Source organism: Cupressus sempervirens, chromosome 3 (genome assembly GCF_028749045.1).
Source record: "Cupressus sempervirens isolate cs-2001-9-10 chromosome 3, ASM2874904v1, whole genome shotgun sequence".
In the NCBI taxonomy this organism is placed as follows: Eukaryota; Viridiplantae; Streptophyta; class Pinopsida; order Cupressales; family Cupressaceae; genus Cupressus; species Cupressus sempervirens.
This window is the reverse complement of record NC_143120.1, coordinates 356,920,374-356,939,468: the sequence shown is the minus strand read 5'-3', so window position 1 is coordinate 356,939,468 and position 19,095 is coordinate 356,920,374. Positions and strand designations below refer to the sequence as shown.

The window sequence follows — 19,095 nt, the reverse complement described above, 5'->3', positions numbered from 1 at the left end:
CATTCATTACTTGATTTAAAAATTGATCATCTGAGTCTGAATCTTTCATACACAAATTTTCAAAATCACGTCTTAAAGTTTGCAATTTAGCAATCTTAACTTTTGATGTCCCTTGATATGCTGTTTCTAAAATATCCCATGCAATTTTAGACTTTTTAGCAGCACAAACCTTAGAAAAAATTGATTCATCTAAAGATTGTTGAATTAGAAACAATGCTTTAGCATCGTTTTTCCTGTTATCTTGTAATTTATCCTTTTCATCTTGTGTTAATGTAGACTCATCTTATGGTTCAATAAAACCCTTTTCAATAAGATCCCATATGCCTTGAGAACAAAATAGTGTCTTCATTTTTATAGCCCAAAATTCATAATTTTTACTAGAAAATATTGAAATTTGTGGTTGAGCTATACTACTTCCTGAAGCCATATTAATACACAGTTACAACTGCACCTTACAATTTTAAACTTTGCTTTACAAAGAAAATCCACCAAACAAGTCTAAGCCAATGACATATAGCTTAAACAAACAACAGTATAATGCTTATTTTTCCCTTTTAACAATTTTTTTTTATCATTAGACTTCACTCCAAGAAATCAGCTCATACCTTCTTCAAACATTAAACTGGGATCTTTTCTTCTCTCAATCTTTGGTAGCCACTAGTCTCCAACTTTAGAAGCTGATAATGATCTGCAATCAAAAAAACATTAGAAGCTTCATTCACTGCTACAGCAGTTATACATATCAACACATAATTCTTTTCCTCCTAGGCCCAGCTCTTCATGCTTTGATACCAATTTGAAGGCAAAGAGAAAGACAAATACACAGAAATAACACTGATTTTATTGCCTTACTGCCTTGCACAAATGCATTACATAAGACCTCTATTTATAGAGATCTGAGAATACTCTAGAATCCACATAGAACATTTTAAACATGTTATATTATATTTAACATGGACTGTTATTTTGTGGGCTGGACGGTGGGCTGGACGGCTAAGTTGTCTCTTATTTAATATGGATGGTGCTGGAGTGTTCTTTGATTGTGGACGGCTGAGTTGGGCTGGTTGTCTGCTTTTAATGGTAGAAATTAATACTGCCAACTACTGTCAACAATTTCATGATATCTGAAATTCATTTATTTTCATTTTGTCCGTGTTTATTAATGGGCATTTATCTTTCATCCAGGTTTTGTCCGCTATAAATCTAGTCTTGGCCGTATGCAAAATCACTGTAATAGTGGGAATGGACAAAGCCCTGATCTAACGGGCAATCATAAAACAGTTTGGAGATAAATCTATGAAAAACGGTCAACAAGTAACAGATCATTATTTGCAAAAGGTAATACAACTGCCACTTGACCCTCCTAATCCCAGTGAGGATGAATCCAAAAGATTTTTGGACACGCAGCTGGGAGTGTTTAGTAGACCGGATAAGAAAGATAAACCAGAAGCAGATGTGGAGGATAATGTTGGGGCAGAAGTAGATGTCGATTATGACGCACTCTTCCCCATCGCTAATAGAGGCCGAGAATTTGAGATTCGAGACCTAGGTGATTATCTTATGAAAATGTTTAATCCAGAGAGTTCGATACGAGGTAAGAACCTGATTAGGTGATCATTGGAATAGAAATAAATTTAGTTCACATTTATCTTCTGTCTCTAAATTATTATTTTTACTGTGAAGAGAATTCGCTATTTGTAGACGCTGCTATGTCAGGAGAAACAAGTGCAGTTAGTAAGTGGAAAGGAGAATCAAGTGACAGTGTCGCCATAGACGTGACCCCTGGAGCAAGTAACGACCAGAAAACATTACAGTATTTAGATATTTTACCATTGTAAACATAACAAATGTATGATCTATCTGATAGTGTTAGATGAAACAAGGGTATACACTAGACATAAATAAATTATAAATTTATTTAAAAGGATTAACATTCAATACGTTGTGTTCAGCTACTGATAGCTCAAGAAAATCAGAGACGGCACATCAAAGCATTGGAAATGCACCCCTTAAACCAGACGCAGTTGGAGGAGATAGAGATGAACATTTATTTATATATTTTAAAATCTTTAAACATTGCATAGGAACTCCAACCATCAGATTCTTGATCGATGTTTGTTTCACCTTTGGATACTGGGGGATTAAACTAACAAACATACATGTTGTGCAAGTAATCAGAGTCTCAGTGTTTCAATGTCTATAAGGGATATGCTCTTTGTGAGGTATAGCGAGGGAGAACGAGAGGCATTTTGTCATTTCCAGAAAATAGCTATAGATTTTCGAAAGCTGCCTCGAGAGTGGAAGCGTCTGCTCTGCTAACATCGACTAGTCTGGTATATCTTGTACGTCGGAAATGAAGTCAACTCTTTGCTTGGCTGGCAGGTTCAGTTGATCACCTGGGTCTTCGCCTGTTGGGAATGACAAGAACAAATGAACACTATCATCGAGGTATGCAAAGTTTCTATCAAATAATATTTATATATCTTTTAAAAGATTATATCATAACTAACAATGCATTTTCGGTTCGCAGAACTGGAACACTATTGGTATTCTTAGACCCTCGAGATTTGATTCTAGTACACCTTCATTGAGAGCCATCGTAGAATATTTCATAAAAGAAGAGAGCAGGATTATAGCAGATAATAAAGATGAAAATATGCCAGTTGCCGGAGGTGATAAGAATTCTGAAAACAAAGAGGCAAAAGCTAAAGACTTCAAAGAGAAAGGGGTTTCCGAGAAAACAGAGGACCCTGAAGGCAACAAAACACACCTAGATCAAGAGTAGAAATTGTCAAAGAGAAGAAGCCAGCTATATCAGAAACTCACGAAGGAGAAACAAAAGATATTGCAGAGCATTCTGAAAATAAAGATTTGAAAGGGAAAGGTGTTTCCGCAAATATAGAGGATTTTGATAGCAGCAACGCAAAAATAATTGAAGTTGAAGAAACTGCCACAGTGAAGATGCCAACAATGCCGGACCACCAAAGGGTGACCTCCCAAACAATCAAAGGAGAAACGAAAGAAGCTTCAGATGCAGCACCTGCAACGTTGGTAGGAGGCATGGACCTATCTAACAGTTCAAAAGATCCTGAAAGCGGTAAGATTGTACAATCAAATGAAATTGTCAAAGACGAGATGATGATGTAACAGGCCCAAACAATGAAAGAGCAGAAATATAAAATGCTGAAACTATTGATTCAGATCATTCAGATACATTCGAAAATATATAAAATTGAAACTGACAAAGATATTGAAACGATATGAATATTATACTGGAATGATATGAATAATATTGAATAATACTGAAACATTACATTGATGTCTAGGCATGTTTATATAGTTTTATTTTCCCTTACAACAATTGCTTACGGGAATAACTTCCCAGCAACTATATATTGAACTAATTTCATTTATCTAACCTAAACACAAACACTAACCTAATTAATGTAATAAACCTAACAGATGAGAGAGACAGACGGTGAAGCAGATGTGTCCATAGCAAGAGATTACTCTGAATGCAAGAACAGAGACATGTCACCAAAATTGCATGAAGTTGTTGAAAATGTGGGAGAAGAAGTTAAGAAAGTATGAAGAGAGGAAATTAATAAAACATCAGGAAAGGAAATGGACGATCTGCGCAAGGAAATAGACAAGCTACAGAAGGAAATGGAGAAGCTGCATAAGGAAGTAAAAGAGCTAAAGGTAGTGAAACAACAGTCTGGGAAGAATAAGAAGTGCGAGGAGGAAAGAAAGATGAGGCTAAAAACATGGAAGAGAATGAGATCGGCGTTGAGAAGATATGATGTGTCCATGGAAGGTATAAGAGCTTTTCGGAGGTTCAGATTTTACAGCGTGGCTGGCTATCTGCCACGGCCACTGCCGGAAAAAGAAAACGAAGACCTAAGATTTCTACAGACAGCAAGATGATTGCATTTATCATGGTGTATGCCACCGTTTGTTCATAAAGGTAGCATGTGAATATTTTACACTTATATGTTCTCAGAAAACATCTTCAAAAGTTCAAAGAGCAATATGGAAGTTCATGGAGTAATAAACAATGAATGTAGAATTTGATGAATGCATTCAACTAACTGCAGGCTCTGTTCCTGCCATGACATGAAGTGCAGTACTGGATTTTCAAAGTCAACATCGCTGTGTGGTGAATGTTCTTGGATGGGATGACATTGCTTTTCTCATTCACGTAGGCCGGTCCGAAGCAGAGTAGCCAGTCCAACTGTTATTTATCAGTGTCCTGCACATCTGGCTTTCCGCACCAGTTATTTTGTGTCTTCGAGAATCAGCTGCTATTTCTCTCTAACATTGGTATTTTGAATCAAAGGCAAACTTAATGAATACTAGGGTCTTCAAGCTTATTCCCTTGGAGACTACACCATTAATTATATTTCTGTAGGAAATCTGCTTTTCACTTTAGCACCTCTCTGATTGGGTATTTATGATATGAAGCATATTGTTTTGACTAAAAGTCGGTGCATCTAACATTATTTTCCTACATTTAGGTTCACTTTTCTACGAGTTTAAGATGGAATCACCAACTCTAGTAGAAGGTATAAAAGAAATTAAGTTCATTTTTTTACTAGTTTAAGATGGAATCACCAACTCTGGTAGAAGGTATATAAGAAATTTAAAATATTGTGCGGACTGTGTGAGCGCTGGTTTAAAAGATTTGCAAACACACCACTTATTTTTCTTATTTTTTTTAATTATTGATTGCACTAAATGAAATTTTAGTTAGTTAATATTAAGTTAGATTTTATTGTTAAAAATATACTTTTATTTAAATATATTTTAAAAAATAGATATTAAATTTTTTAAATTGTTAAAATAATATTTCTTCACATACAATTGAATGACGAATTTGCTTATCATAAACAATAATTTTTACAATTCAAGATTTTATCATTTTGAAGACAATTATCAATAACTAAAATGTAAAAAATTCATGACACTTCACACATTTCTTAATTACATAATTACACTTTATCTACTAGTTTTAAATTTTATATTACAATTTATTCAATTTGTATTTCAAATCTATTATACTACATGACTAGTGTTGCATGAATTTATTATTATAATAATTATAAATGTATTGTTATATATGTATGTATGTATGTATGTATATGTACATATATATGTACATATATGTATATGTATATGTATATGTATATGTATATGTATATATATATATATATATATATATATATATATATGTATATGTATATGTATATGTATATGTATATGTATATGTATATGTATATGTATATGTATATGTATATGTATGTACATATATATGTATATACATGTATGTATATACATATATATGTATATATATGTAAGCGTATATATGTATATATATGTATACATATATATACATATATATGCTTACATATATATACATATATATGTATATACATACATACATATATATGTACATATATCTACATATATATGTGTATATATATATATATATCTCTATATATATATGTACATATATCTACATATATATACGTACATATACATATCTATATATATGTACACATATATATACATATACATATATACACATATATATACATACATACACATACATATACATATATATACATACATATATACATACATATACATACATATATACATACATATACATATACATATACACATATATACACATACATACATACATACATACATACATACATACATAAACACATTTAACAATACATTTATATGATTAAATAACAAATTTATAAATATTAAATATACTATAATACGTTTAATATAAAATAAAATACATAACTTGATTTTTTTTATTGATAAAACGTTTGTGCCCTCATTTTATTCAATTTAATATTTTTAATATCCATATCTAAATCCTTGTTCAAAGTTTAGGCATTGGGGGAAAAGAACACTTAGGTACTAATTTAGGTAATTTAGCTATTGTGAACATTATCATTGAGGTATTCTAATTTAGCTATACTTTTACCTTCGTAATTATGTATGATGTAACTAATATAGGCTTTCCCATGATTGCCTCTTAAGGATCCATCAAAATTTAACTTGAACCATCCATCCTTTAGTAGTTCCCACTTATAGTTGAGTTTTTCCTCTTTGCTTTGGTTTCATCCTTTATTGAATTGTGGGGGTATGATTAAGCCCATCCAATTTTTATAGATAAGGTCATCCCTTCGAGTGAAAACACCTTCTAAATGGTTTGAATATCTCAAGGTGTTAATAAGTGTTTTGACTATGTGAGCTCTTATTTTATTATTTAAGGATTTTATTGTTAGCATTTGTCTTGGAATAACGCTCTATTTATTTATTTCCATATTTCTTAGGAGATGAAAGAAGGGGTTATTATCCAAATGTCTTTATATGATTCAGACACATCTTTGAGGGTGATTGTTGTAGAAAGCTTTTGAAATCATAAGGATGTGTTGTTGACCAATAGCATTGATTCTTGGAGATCATGGAGGACATAGGTAGGATAGATATTTGGTATATGAGAATAGATGAGAGGACTAATTCAATTATTGTGGTTCTACATGCATTTGGAGATCCATCTACCTTTCCAATTTTCCATCTTATTATGAAGCCTAGTTATCACAAGTTTTCACAATTTATTGGTCCTTCTACCTTTTCCAATTGGAATTCATAAGTATTTTCCCGAGAAGTCACTAACCTTGAAGCCCAAGATACAACAAATTTTTGTTTCCATCTTATGGTTGATATTTAAAACAAAATTTTGGATTTGTTTGCATTCACCATTTATCTAGTTGCTTTGTTAGATAGGTGAAGAGCTTCTTTGGAGTGTTTATTTCTTCTTTGGTGCTTTCCTCTGGGAGGATTGTGTCATTGACAAACTTTGGGTGCGCTATACTTTTTATATTTTTGGAAACTTTGAACATTTTATCTTCCCTTCCTATTGAAATTTTTGTATTTCTCTACCTTGGGTCTTCTACCATAATGGCGAATAAGAAGGGGGATAATGGATCCCCTTATCAAATGCCCCTTGATAATTGGCAAAAACCATCAGGATTTCTATAAATCGGTATGGATAGTTTGGGAGTAGAGATACAACAAAATATTAAATTTATCCATTTTCTAGAGACAACAAAGGATTCGAGACATTTACATAAAATCATCTAGTTCACTTTGTCATATACTTTTTGGATGTCAACTTTAATTATTATGCACAATTCATTATTGGCTTGTTATGTAAGGATGCTTTCTTGGGAAATGATTATTCCTTCTAAAATAGATCTATTTGGAACAAAACTTCTTTGTTCTTCTAAAGAATCTAGGTAATAATTGTTTTAATATATTGCCTAAGGTTTTAGAAAAGATTTTATAAATTTTGTTACATAACGCTATGGGGGTAAAATCTCCCAATTTGATGTAATTATATCTTGGGTATGAGGGTAATCAACGTGTTGCTGATTTCTACTAGGAGGGATCCAAAATTGTGAGTTGCCTTTATGCCATCATATAGCTCCTTGCCAACTATGTGCGAACATTAAAAAAATAAAATTATATTGAATCCATATGAACCTAGATGCATTTGAAATACTACCTCTTTGACTTATTTGAAAGTGAACTTTCTCTTCAACCATTTATTTTCACTTTCAAAATTATGCTTTGGAATATAAGTCAACATCTGTTGTTGGGGTTCCGTATTGGAACCATTGATTTCATTATAGACACTTTTGAAGTAATTAACAAATTCTAATGCAATTTCATTTAGTTTTTTGTGTTAGATTACCATATATATAAACTAATGATTACATGAACTGATATCCTATTTTTATTGCTATTGTGAAAAAAAAGTGTTTACATGTCCTTCAACTAGCCAAGTCTCTTAGAATTTTTGTTTCCAAAATTCTTCTTCTTTTGCTAAAATTTCCCCAATTTTGTTAATTTTTCATTTTCTTTGTGGTAGCATTCTTCATTCATTGCTTTCATTATTACTATTATTTAGCTCATCTAATGTGTGTTTTATGTTAAGTTTTTTTTGAAAGATTTTATTGAAGCATTATTTTTTTGATTTTAGAAGATTATTCTTTATTGCTTTGAGTTTTGATCTAAAGCATAACATCTTCGAGCCTTCAAAATTTTATTCACTCCACCATTTTCCTATTAATTCCATGAAATCCTTACTCTTTCATATATAGATCAAGAGCTTGTTTGAAGTACTTTTTTTCTTGGTGCTTTCCCCTATAAGGATTGTATCATCAATAAATTGATAGTTGTTTTAATCTATTGGATAAGGTTTTAGACAAGATTTTATAAATTGTGTTACATAATGCCACAGGAGTAAAATCTCCTAATTTGATGTAATTATATCCTAGGTATGAAGTTAATCAATGTGTTGTTGATTTCTTCTAGGAGGGATCCAAACTTGCAACTTGCCTCTATGCCCTTATATAGCTCCTTAGACACTATATTCCAACATTTTTGATTTTTTTTGTATTCAAACCAATTGAACCTTGGTCTTTATCTAGATGCATTTGAAATATTTCCTGTTCGACTTCTTTTAAAGTGAATTTTCTAGTCAGTCATTTATTTTCACTTTCATAAATAAGTTTTAGGATAGAAGTTAACATCTTTTGTTGGGCTTCTAGGTTGGAACCATTGATTTCATTATAGATAATTTTGAGGACATTAACAAAATTTGATGTGATTTCATTTAGTTTTTGCGTTTGATTACCATATTTGTTTTTCTTTATTGATTATAGTAATTGATCTCCTATTTTTTGATTCTATAGTTTAAAAAATTTGTGTTTATATCTCCTTCAACTATCCTAGTCTCTATTTTTTTTTTTTTTTTTTCTAAATAATTCTTCTTTTATTAAAATTTCCTCATATTTTGTTAATAATTCCTTTTTTTTTGTGATATCTTTCTTCATTCATTCCTTCCATTATGGCCATATTATTTAATTCATCTAGTGCTAGTTATATGTAAAGGTTTTCTTCAAATATATTACTAAAGAGTTATTTGTTCTATTTAAGAAGATTATTCTTTATTGCTTTGAGTTGTGATCTAAAGAATAACATCTTGGAGTCTTTGAATTTTCCTTCACTCCACCATTTTCCTATTAATTCCATAGAATTAATTTGCTAAAACTAGATGTTTTCAAATCTAAATGGATTTCGAGATGGTTTGCTAGTTTCCATAATATCTAGTCTTACTAGAAAGTGATCTAATATTTAGATATGTAGGATTTCTAATTTTAATAAATAGTTAAACATAGTGAGATTACCTTTTACAAACAATACATCTAGATTCTTTGTTATTTGACTAAACCAACTCTTCTATTATTCCAAGTAAATTTTCCATTATCAATTTTTATATTAATTAATTCTTTTTTGGATAACCAATGGTTGAAACTATTTTGTGATTGTGACATATAAAGATGTATCTCCATATTTTTCACAAGTATCTAAAATTGCATCAAAGTCCCTACCTAGAATATGATGCCCTATTAGATTTGAATCTATGTGGTTGCCTATTTTTTTCATAAAGCCAATTTATGGTTATTTTTATAGGACCATATAGATTAGTGATAATAAAAGTTAAGTTAATAGTAATGCTTTTAATTCTACCATATATCTAATTCTTATTTTTATTTTTTTAAAGCAAAAAGTGACATGCCACTAAAATTATATATATTTAATCATAAACTAGTTCAATGGATCATGAAGGGAAGAATCAAACAAGAAACCCTCTAGTAATTACCAAATACAAAAATAGAGAGAAAGATATATGGTATCAAATACAACAAACCTAAACTAATCAAGAGATGACTAGGTCCCTTATAAACATGGGTATACAATTTAGGTCTCTCCAAACTCAATCACCACCCCACTTTTCATATAACAATCTCAAAACTATGCCAATCCCTAACATGCTTTTATGCCCCCAAAAACAATTTAAAATCACCACCCAACTTTTCATATAAGAATCTCAAAACTGTGCCAATCCCCAACATGCTTTTATGCCCCCAAAAATAATTTAAAATAGAAACCTACTATATACAAAAAATCTTTACACCATTGCCACAAAACTAGTTATATACAAAACTTTCCCTTGATCAAAAAGTAATCTGAATATGTGCACAAAGAACCCAAAAAATATTTTTTGGAAGTTCTTCATCAAATTCTCACCATAATTTTCAACTTGAAACAACTCCCCTTAAGTTGGCTCCCAATCGATTGGCCTCAGGTCACCTTCTGCCAACAACTCCAATTGCACTAAAGAATTATCTATTTGCATAATGTTAACTATGCTTTGCTTTGGAACTCCTGAAGACACTCTACTTACCAAGTTACTCGACCTACTCATCATTTCCTCGTGATCATGTTTAATTAATTTAGGTAACAATTGTACCTTATCTTTCAGAATCTGCGCAGATTCTAGAGGAATAAAATCACTATAGCTCCCTATAATGTGATCAAGTAGCCTTAAATTTCCCTCCACCATTGCTTTCCTAAATAATGATAGGAAGTGTAAAAGCCTACCTTCCTTCCTTAATAGCTAGTTTTCAAACACACCCCCAATTAGAGCCAACCCCATATCAATGTCATACTTTTTGATGGCCTCTCTAATCTTTGACTTCTCAACAAAGATACTAAGAACCACCTTATCAAAAATTTATTCAACTACACCCATATCCAAGAGAAGATCTATAATATAAGTCAATAAATAAGACAACAATTGCAATGGAAGAATGGGTCTTGACATAGCTAGATAGAGAACCTCTGACCCCAAAATACCCATGACACATCTTTGACATATATCACACTCCATATAAAAACCCTCCTCTAAACCTTGATATAAAAACCCTCCTCTAAACCTTGATTTTTCACCCAACTTTGAATAATGTTTCCCGACCATTACTCTATATATAGACTCTGAAAATATTGTTCGCTTCCTCCATATATCTCTTTAAACCAAACAGTTTTGAATATCCAGCAAATGGCCTACCAAAATTCTATATCTAAACACAATGCAAAAACCTTAAATGCCATGTCCTTAAATAGTGCCACCATATAAATGCCCATCAATAACCATCACAAATTTCTACCACCTCTCCCTAACAATGTCTTGTACCACCGTGATGAAATCCCTACAACTACTTTGAAGAAATTTGCATCACACTAGGTGACCTCATAAAATGTACTTATGTAACTACAACTAACACAAAATCTTCAAAAAATCATTTTAATTATGACTTAAAATGCCACCTTTGTACTTAGACAATTCTCCAATGAGCTTGATGGTCATGTCATATTTGTAAATAACTACATGATGCTATATTAAATTAATACCAATTGGCCTAATTATAGACAAATTTAGAATTTTACTTATGCAAATAACATTAACTCATATTCCAAAGAAATTTTCCATAAATCTTATACAATTTAAGTGTAATTGGAACTTCCTCTTACCTCTACTTGTTTTCCACATTAGAGAATATAAAATGTTTATCCTAAGCAATTTCCCTAAATAAAATTGGAAAACTTCTTTCATCAAAATTCCTTAAACTTGTTCTTGCTCCCTATAAGTCACATCCCAAATTTGACAAGTTATCTGCTACTCAATTCCCTTCTCTCAATGTATGAGAGAAACATACAACTTTTAAAATATCAATTATATTCCAAGCTTTTTGCAAGATGTACCCAAACTTCTAGTTCCCTACTTTTCTCTATATACATGAATTGATCACCAAAATAGAATCTCCCGAAATACATGAATATTGACTATTCATAGTCTCATCACTAATTCATCCCTAAATAAAAGCACCAAGGCCTCTACACAATTGTTTGTACCTATCAGAATCTTATAGTTTTTTGTTACTTAATAATTTGTAATATACTTCCAAATGATGATGATTATGAATACTCACTATCTACTAGTAGCTCAAGTAGTGACATAAGGTCTTCAATGCACATGTACTTAGAAAAAATATTTTAAGGGATCTTATGATGATTTCTGAGATTGTTGAGAATACAAAGAACTAGTTAACATTCACCTTGTTTGCACTTAACACATGATACAAGATACCTGTGGTAATAGATTATTATGGATTCAAAGGATCGTCTAGCTTTATGAAATAGGAAAGAAAAAATATCACCATAGAAGTAGCATACAAACATGTCTAATGATTATATTGTGCTATGGATGGCTTTTAATTCTATTGTAACAACTAAAGATCATGATAAAAAAATTTACTTCATTGAAAACACATTCTTCTTGAACACACATTCAAGCTCCACGATAGACATAAAACATAAACTTGTAGGAACATGAGTTTAGATGCGTGTAAAATCATTTCATATCTTATCTTTGAAAGATGGAACCTACAACTACTAGACTGTCATGGAAATCTTGTGATGAAGATGACACCTACAACTATTGGATTTTCATGGGCAACTTGAAATGAAGATGACATCTACAACTAATAGACTATCATGAAAACTTGTGATGAAGACACTAGTAGAAATTTGGTAAATAAATGACTATGTGACTAAAATTTATAGTCACAAGAGTAAAAGGTTTAGTTGTGTGACTAGAACTAATCAAATTCTAGTAATTGTTTACAATTTGTAAGAATAAGTGACTAAGTAAATTACTAATTTGGTCATTAGGTAAGATCACAATGTTAGACAAAGATAAGTGACTAAATAAATGAGTTAAATAAATTACTAAACAATTGGTCACTAATTAGCAGGCACGAGCCTAAAATATAATGGTAACTTGTGAGCCTCTCATGCGAGAAGTCTTGGGTTTGAGTCTACTCAAGCCTAACACATTAAAATAATCAATTACAATAACTAGTAATAACTAAACTTGGCTTCTACCATTACCAATAAAAAAGGTCACTAATTAGTCACCCTAACAAATGGTTAAATGAATGATCAATGAACTTTTTATCATATTAATACATTGTAATGAATGATACTATTTTTTTTGTAATTCACAAGTATAAATAACTATTTTGGATTAAGTTAAAAACTTTCTTTGATTGGGTTCTAAAGCCCTTGACAACATATTACATAATTTTACAAGTATAAATGACTATTAGTCTTTCTTTCTTTTTTCTGTTCTTTTGAATTTGACCATAATTAATAGAGATTAAGCCCCCTCATGGGAACCCTACCTAGAAAGGCCATTTGGCAACCTAGGTTGCTTGGTGCACAAAAGTTCCTATTGCACTTAATAATGAACTGAAAAAGGCATTAAATAATGATAAACTCAAAAATACACTAATTGATGATAAACTAAATAAATCACCAATTGAATATGATAAACTTGAAAAGACATAAACTAATGAAAAATTGTCTCAAAAATGATCCACAAGTCTGCTCAAATATTAAAAAGAACAAAAATAATCTCCCTCAATTAAGTAAATTAAACAAAATCAAATTCCCTTTTCCATAGATTTCCTTGAAGGTGTCTCAAAAAATAAAATCACATGCAATTCCGCTTGAAAGTGCAAAAACACCCTTTCAATTTTATATTATAAAAGTTAATATCTTTTTATTAATTTATAACAAATGAATTGTTAAATAATTATTATAACACAATAATGAAAAATATAATTTTATTATTTTTTCTATTTACTAAATAATAGGTTAAAATGATTAATAAATTTAAATCTTAATTTATATTTACTAAGTAGTTAAGTATAAATCAATTAATCATATATTTATTTTTTTAATAAAAAAAAAAAAAAAACTTTAAATAAAATCAAACCCACAAAAATACATACAAGGGTTGAATCATTATTCATTTCACTTCATTTGATTTCCTCTGTACTTGGTCACTACTTCTACATCTAAATTTAAGGTATCTTTATGCTTCTCCCCTTCTACTTATTATACTCCACAAACCACTAATACAATCATCAGAAATTAACCTAAGTGGTGCATGACTAAAACTGAAAGAAAATAGTAAATATGTATATAAATTTGGGAAGATTGAAAGCTATGGAAAGTTTGTATTGTGAGGGAAACTATTTAGGTAGATGCAAGTTAGATAACTACAAAGTAATCAAACCATCTCTTCTCTAGGCCATTACAACCAAGCAGTAGAGAAGCACACTCTAACCGTAGCAGTTAGAGTCCCACCCAGAACTTACAAATAAATTGTTATAGATACAAAATTTTCCATTGGTGCATAATTTTTTTTTTGCATGGACATTATAATTGATAAAAAAATCTAGGTTTTTCAAAATGAGATTTCTTCAATGACCTTTCCATTTTTAATCATCATTTATAGGTATTCTCTTCCATTTAAGCTTTATCAAATAAAAAAGAAATGGAAAACCCTATTTCCTAATATGTCTAGATTGCTATTCCACAATAGGGTTTTATATATTCTTTATTTGAATATTAGATATACATTGTCATCATCTCTTGTATTTAAATGATAATTACTCAATTAAAAAATAATTACTAGAGTGAGCTAGTGGAATCATTGAACAATAAAATAATAATAAAACTAAAAAGGTGGTTAGGTAATAATGAAAAAACCTTACTATACTATGGATAAATACATTTAACAATATCATATTTCCATAATCTACTTGAAATGGGTCATTTGATTTCTAGATTTGATTGTATAAGTTTTTTAAGCATCAACATTTTGAATCACACTCTATGATTCATCATCACGATGAGAGAATACAAGAATAATTTTATTCTTGCATTCTCTCATCTTGATAATGGATCTATTCTTGCATTCTCTCATCATGATAATGAATCTATTCTTGCATTCTCTTATCCTAATAATGGATAATAGGTTGTGATTTGAAACATTGATGCTAAGAAATCTTACACAATCAATGATAAATACATTCTAAATAGAGGCAATATTAAGTTTTCACAATAATATTACCTTCAACTATATGAATATACATTTATAATCCAGTTTATTCTATTGAACTATAAATTTATATCAAATTTAGAATAATTATATCTAATTTTTATTATTTAATTATAGATATTGATAATAGTATATAATCTTATATAAAATTCTCTTATTACAAATATTAATCATATTATCTAATCCCCATATAAAATTCCATAACTTGTAACGAGATAATAAGACACATCCCATTCCTTGTGCATGAGGGGGTAGCACATGAAATAACAAGTCATTGTCATTTTGGGCACACATATTATTGCCCTCTTAACATGTTCGAATTGAAGAAGGAAGATCTTAAACTAATAAAATAATAAAAGGCATATAGAAATAAATCTAGAAACACTGACAAGGAATCCACATGGGATACCAACTAGTAGATTTTTCCCAGACTAGTAGTTGCATATTTGTGTACATGCAACAATAAGCCGATAGAAATATATACATGTCACACCATAAAAATTGTTAAATAATAAATAGACTATTAATAAGTTAAACATAAAGTTCTATGATTTGTTATTAATAACTATTTTCTATTAAGAATGATATTTTATTTTATTTTTTCGCATAAATGTTTAACTAAAATAGTAATAAAATTATTAAGATTTTTAAAAATAATGTAGACTTCAATATAGCTTATATAAATATGTTGGTTGTAATTTAAGAATTGAAATTGGAGCATCTAAGAAGAAAACATTCAAATTTTTTTATGTTACTTATTATGTGCATTTATAAAAAAATATGTTTTTTTTTAGAATTAGATGTTTAGTAAATATATTAGAGATAAAAAAGTAGTTTTTATTTATTTAAATATATATTTTATAATCAATTCTTTATCCAACCTTATGTTCTATTAAAGTTCTACGAAAGTTTTGGTAATAAGTTCTATTAATTTTTTAGGAAATAAATATGTATAAAATGTGTTCTTAAATTATTTTATAATAGAAGAAAAATAATATATGCATATCATGTATAATTTAATTTAGATAGAAATGTAAATTATATAAATTTTAATTTATGAATATTTTAAAGCAATTTTCCTTACCTCATCAATTAATTCATTTATATTGTTTACTTTTGAAAATAATTAAAATAATAATGTGAATAACTATATATGCTCCCTACCAAAATATATTTTTATATTTTTGAACTATTCTTGAACCTGGACCTCAAATGATTATGTTATTATAACATTGTGATACATGTTTTCAAATAGAACACAATATAAATTATATAGATATGTTGGTTGTAATTTAAGAGTTGAATTTTTAATCATCTAAGAAGAAAATTTTGATTTTCTTCTATATTTATTTTTATCTAAATTAGAGGTTTAGTAAAAATATTAGAAATAAAAAATAAGATTAGAAAAAAGAGCATAATTAGTAAGTATTTTTATATATTTAATTTTTGTTTTGTTCTATGTTCTACTAAAGTTTTGATAATAAATTCTATTATTTTTTAGAAATAAATATGGATGTAATTTTTTGTTAAAATTATTATAATAGAAGGAAAATAAACATATTTAATATATTTTTATTTAGATAGAAATTTTATTTATAATAAATTTTAATTTATGAAAAGTAATTTTTTTTATTTGCTCAGTTAATTCATTTAGATTGCTCACTTTAGAAACTAATCAAAATAATAATGAGAATAAACATATAAATTGCCACATCAAAATATTTTTTATATTTTTCAATTATCCAAAAATAATCCCCATGAAAATGGTTTATGTGTTTGATTGAGAAAAAATTGTGAAATACTTGCAATAAATATCAAATCTAACTCTTGGTGAAACTACAAATTTTTGAAGGAAACAATTTATTTTTTGTAAATAAAAGCTAATTAAAATCGATGAAACTAGGAGACAAAAAGAAATTGAAAACAAAATTAGAAATATAGAGTATAGTGTGACATTTAAAAAGTGGAAAATAATACAGTAAGTTTTATTATGAGCAAACATATCAGAAAAATATAAAAAATGAGGAGGGCTAACAATTTTCTAGTAAAAATTTACAAGAACTGAGAGCAAAGTTCCCATATATAAGCCTATTAGCTTAAAAATTGATTGAACAAAGGATACGAGTGGAGCAAGCTTCTAAGGGTGTGGAAAGTGAAAAGTGTTGTATAATTTCGAAGTAGATGCCTTTGATGGTTTGGGAGCGATATCTTCTAAGGGTTTGACAATGATATTTTGAGGTAATGTATCTTCTTAGGGTTTGATAAATATATATTTCAAAGGCTTGACAAAGACATTTTGAGGTTAAATTTCTTTTGAGGGTTTCATTGTGACAAATTATACTAGGATTTTTATTAATTTCCCAATTAATACATTATCATTCATGCCAATAGAAGGCAATTTTTAGGTTTTTTCCATTTCTATGAAGAGGAGAAAAGTTGAGTGGTTAACAAATTGTGTGTGAAATTAAAAACAATATTTAGAGCATAGTAAATATTGATTTCCACTTAGATATTAAGGAATCTAGTGATAAAGTTATGAAATTGAGTGAAAGAATGAGATCTCAGCTCAACATGTATCTATATTAAACAAGAGCTACAAGGCAACATAGTTCATGCCAACTACAGGTAGGGAAGGTTGATATAGGAGGGTAAAATGTATGAGATTTAAAAAGAAATAGTTTAAGGGCCAGTTTTAGTCCACCATTCTATTTAAAACACTCAAATATTTGGAATGGAAGCCACTGAATGCAATCAATGTTTTTTAAAGAATAAATTCTTTTATTCTGAGGATGGTATGAATCCTAAGAACATAGGTAAATATAATAGTTTATGGAAAACTATTATAGGGTTAGGGATTTGGATGGCTATTGGAGCAACCAAGTTAAGGGATTGTACTTGTAAGACTTTTAAATGAAAAAAGTACAAGAAAGATTTCATGTTTTGAAATATATGGTTGTAGGGACTAAAAGTGGAGCGTGCACTATTAACCTTTTAGGAGTGCCCTCTATCTATATATTCCACTTGAAGGATGATTTGAATTGGTCTACAAGATCATCAATTTTATTAATCAGTTGGCTAACTATAATGCTAGTAATACACTAAGTACTATAGTTTTCATGGTTATAGTCAAATAAAAGACTACCACTAGTGGGTTGATGGTTTTTGCTATGTGGAAGTCATGGTAAGTATCTTTAATACTTTTATATTGTCCTGCCAATGGGTTGAAAATGTGAATCTTCTGACTATAACCTTTTAGGTGTTTAATTTATATTGTAGTCTGGTACACCAATAGAGGTGATCATCAAAGAAAACATATATTACAAGAAATGTATATCAATATGAATGATTATGATTTTGTATATTCAATCATATGAATGTTACACAATAAAATCAAATATAGAATAAATTATAGAAAAAGAGAACCCTTAAAACATCATAAAAATAAGAAAAATGGAAAACCCAAGAAAAAGGCCATATAGAGGCATTAGAAAAGAAAATTAACTTTAATAATTAATAGGGTTGAATTATGAATGATTATGATTTTGCATATTCAATCATATGAACGTTACACAATAAAATCAAATATAGAATAAATTGTAGAATAGGAAAATGCTTGAAATAAAAATAAGAAAAATGAAAAACTCAAGAAAAAGGGCATGTAGAAGCATTACAAAAGAAAATTAACTTTAGTAATTAATAGGGTTGAATTTGTAGAAGCATATTCTAAGAGAGTCTTATCAAAGTGGAGATAAAAAAAATTAGATAAAGAAGGGCATGATTTTGTCATAAGTAGTTCCAAGGAGCTGATAAGGATAGAAAAAAATGACAATGAAGAAAACGTAATAATTTTGAAGAGACTTATAGAATATTCTTTGACTAAGAATGAAATAAAAGTTTAATTATGATATTAGTTCGCTCCCACATGTGCGATCAGACAAGGAGAGCTCACAATTTTTGAAATGACTTCTATAAAGATATGAAGTGGCTTACAAAATTATGATTTTAATCTCCTCTATGTCAGTATGAGATATGGTTGTTTTATCTAATCATATCCAAATGTCATCAGTGCTGAGCTCCTCTAAGGTTTCATTATGCTATAAAGAAGAATATAGGGAAATGGTTGGAGAGGATTTCTGCATTAGGGATCCTTTCCTTTTCATCTACATGCACTTCCTTAGCATGTTATA

General features: G+C 29.4%; 1 long non-coding RNA gene across 1 annotated transcript; it reads left to right on the top strand.

The window, feature by feature from the left end:
- The first annotated feature begins 674 nt into the window (after nt 1-674).
- On the top strand, nt 675-3,324 carry LOC149566472 (uncharacterized). The gene is made up of 2 exons (XR_016361566.1): nt 675-2,448; nt 2,531-3,324. It is a non-coding gene; the product is annotated as an uncharacterized LOC149566472 (long non-coding RNA).
- The last annotated feature ends 15,771 nt before the right edge of the window (nt 3,325-19,095 follow it).